This window comes from Rhagoletis pomonella, unplaced genomic scaffold (assembly GCF_013731165.1).
Source record: "Rhagoletis pomonella isolate Grant_MI unplaced genomic scaffold, Rhpom_1.0 Rhpom_scaffold_00080, whole genome shotgun sequence".
Taxonomy (NCBI): Eukaryota; Metazoa; Arthropoda; class Insecta; order Diptera; family Tephritidae; genus Rhagoletis; species Rhagoletis pomonella.
The window spans coordinates 167,424-171,243 of NW_023458634.1; positions in this window are offsets into that span (position 1 = coordinate 167,424).

Consider the following 3,820-nt stretch of genomic DNA (forward strand, 5'->3'; position numbering starts at 1 on the left):
TTTTTTTGTCACGGGTGGGACAAGACCAATACTGCTTAATAATAACTCATAATATAGATAAAGCAGTCACACAATTAAATATGTAACACACATTTTTATTAAAAGCAGATAAGTTCTACTATATATTTTTCTTACCAAACACTTGAATTATGAATCGCAAATTATTTACCAATGCATTCAACACAACCTACTTTAAACTCAATCAAAAAATTTACATAGAACTTGATTTCAAAACGTAAAAAAGGTAATGAAAATGAATTTAAATCAATAATTTGTTATTTTTTGGTTGATTCAGGATTTTTACAAATGCGTTATCCACACGTTTGTTAGTTTTATAAAGAAAATAATTTTTGCACTGAGGTTCACTTTCCCATGGGACCTCCCAGCTACTTATCACATAATTTTGTGTTAATTATTATATTCAATATTGTTATGGTATCAGATTAAGTAAACTCAACACATCTCTTCATATTTAGTACATTGTATTGATTAAAGATTTAAGGAATTCTAAAATATAAAGCAATTATGCAAGTCAAATATACGCCGTTAGTGCAGTTACGAGAAAAAAGTAATTATCCAGTATTGGAAAGTCAATAAGATTTTTAATCCGTTTACATTTTTGATTATTAACGACTAATGTCGTACACAGAACAACGCTAACATTATGGGTGGACGGAAAATATGACGGTATTCGGAAATAGTCCGTCATAAATTCCAAGCAATGGAAAACGTGACCTTAACGACCGACATATGGTCAGAAAGTATGTCGATGAAGAGCTTCTCAGGGGTGACCGCACATTTTAGTGTTGAGTACTGAGTTTCACTCTTTGACGTTGGGTGTTTATGAACTCGATGACCGTCACACATCCGAATATATTTCTGACAAACTATTGGTCACTTGCCGGGAGTGGAATATTGCGGCAGATAAATTATCTGCTGTCATCACAGACAATGCCGCAAACATGGTAAAAGCCTGACCTTTCTTTTGTTTCGCTCACATTTTAAATTTGGTGGCACAAGCCACATTAGCATCTTACTTTGGAAGGACTATTTATATAATTAAAGAAGTCGCTAGATTTTTAAAGTGAAACTTCTTAGGCGGCGGTATCGCAAAAATGGAGAGTGAAATTTATAAAACTGAAAATGTTACATGAGTAAGAAGGAAGATGTAGTATACAGAAATGGGAAAAAAGAAAGAAATCGGCGTATACACAATGATGCTAGGAATGGGTAGTGGGGGTCTAAACTCGATTTTTTCCGAATTTCGAACATTGCCCAACCATTCGATTATTCGATTCGAAATTTGGTGGTGCAAAATCGATTTAATACGTATTTTTTCGAATTTTCAAAAGAAAAAAATTTTACTGAAAATGTAAAACTTTGCTTGTAATTATTATTCTTTCTCAAAACGAAAAAGAGATTCAGTACAACTTATATTAATGTAATTAACTATGCATATCGCTCTTCTTAGCTTCACAACCAAAAATAAATGCAAATAAGTAATTTTTTTTTAAATATATAAAAAAAATATCAGAAAAAATCCAAAACTTTAACAAATGTAGCATATTGAATCTAATTTTTTTGGACGTATAAATTGATTTTATTTATTTTTCTTGCTTTATAAAAACAAAAGAAATTTCTACATACTTCACGTTACATACTTATTACTGATGCCAATTTTTTCGCTTTTTACTATCCCGGGATTTTCGGGATGTCGTTATCATCATCTCGGGATCCCGGGATTAGTCCCGATACTTAGATATTCATTACTTTTCAACAACTTAAATCGAAAAAATTGCTTCTATCTCTCCTACCATAAAATATGTAAATAATAAATAAATGGGTTTGAAACCTACTTTTTTATTTAAAGTGGCGTATTTGTTTTTTCTCTCTGACGTCAGAATATATTTTGAAGGACTTTGTAATTGAGTCAGAATTTGTGAAACGGCCCACTTGAATTATGTGATATTTTATTTCCAGTCAGTAGTGGTATTTTTTGATAGCCATTGGCAAAACAAACCAATGTGTAACTTTGCTTTTACAAAAAAAAATGTTTTTCTTATATATCGACAAGTTTTTTTTTGTTTTTTACTTGAAAATTCAATAGCAGACGAACTAATTGCCGATTTTGACAATTCAACCTTCATTTTCATTGCTATTAAAAATTCTTCAAGAATATAGGTTTTGTTTATTTAAAAATAATTTTAGAGGGTAATGTTTTATAAAATTGTTGGTAAAAATACAAAATAATAGTATTCTCCACCACTTTTTCACACAGAAAAAAACCATATGTGCAAAATTTTACTCTAAAATATTCTGTGGACAAAAAAATTGGTTCGCAACGTTCGCGTTATTATTGTTACATTCCTTTTATTAGCTCGGGATGTAACTATGTAATATTGATGCGCCTAAAAGATGCAGCGATTTCTATTCTCCAGCTACATACCTGATGACAGTACGAATGGCAATTATAATAATATAATTTTATTTTTAGTTTAAGGCTGACGCGCAACGCAACGAGCGCGTTCGGACTTATTGTGGTCAAGTGCGTCTGAAACCAGCGTGCCCTCACCGGTTTATTTGTTTTCATGTGACAGAATTAAAAATAAACAGAGGTAGATTTAAGTAAACAAGTAATTTTTATGCAAAAAATAAAACCGACTTCAATTCTTAAAAAAAAAAATTAAGATAATCGTGAATATCTTTACGATCCAATGATCGGATTTAAACCAAATTAGTATGGGAACACCTGTGAGGTAACATCTTTCCTTTAAAAATAGAATTATACAAAGCAGTTAACGTGGTCCAAAGTTATTCGGTAACATATATAAAAAAAAAATATATATATATCTATGTTTTCTGAATATTATAGATATTTGTTCAATAAATTAATTGAAAAACTTGAATTTTAACCGACTTCACAAAAAGGAGAAGGTTATGAATTCGTCGGAATATTTAACTATCCCTAGAAATGGGCGGGGCAATTCCAGGACTAAAATTAGCAAAATGCAGATTTTATTGCGGATTTCGGTAGAACATCGCTTCGTTAACAATATTTGTTCCACAACTTTTTCAATCCATATAGATATTCTGGCGAAATCCACAATAAAGTCTAAATTTTTGAACTTTGGTTTTAATATAGCCACGCCCGTTTCTAGAATATTCTTTGATTAAAAAATCTGTGGAACAAATATTGTTAACGAAGCGCTATTCTGCCTAAATCCGCAATAAAATCTACGTTTTGCTCATTTTAGTCCTGCAATTGCAACGCCCATTTCTAGGGGTTTGTCGCCTTAAAGAAAAATCTTGCCGTATAAATATTATACTTGGATAGGTATTCTATCGGAATCTGCGATAAAATTTAAATTCTTGCAAAAACCCGATGTTTAACACCTTATCAAATATATCTTAACATAAGTTTTCGAAAAAAATTACAAACAATTTTTGATTCTCACAAAATAAACCATCTCGTCATCAAGAAAAATACTTTAAAAATAGTTCTTGAAAACCCCCAATTTTTTAAACACTTTTTATAGAGAACTAAACAAGGATTACGATGGTATAATTTTAAATTCTTCACTATGCAAATCAACTTCAAAAAGTTCAACTGTTAATAGCTAAGTTAGCTTTAGGAAAATCTTGACCACTTTATATATAGAAATGCTAAGCCCGTTTCTTAGCTTTAAAATGACGTTAAGATGAAGTCTCTACGATCAGCAGAACCCGAGATATAACGATTTGAAGAAGTACATGATTAATCAGAATCACGAAAAAAATGCAAACTTTGAAGATCATGTCTCCGAAGAAAAAAAAGAAAAAA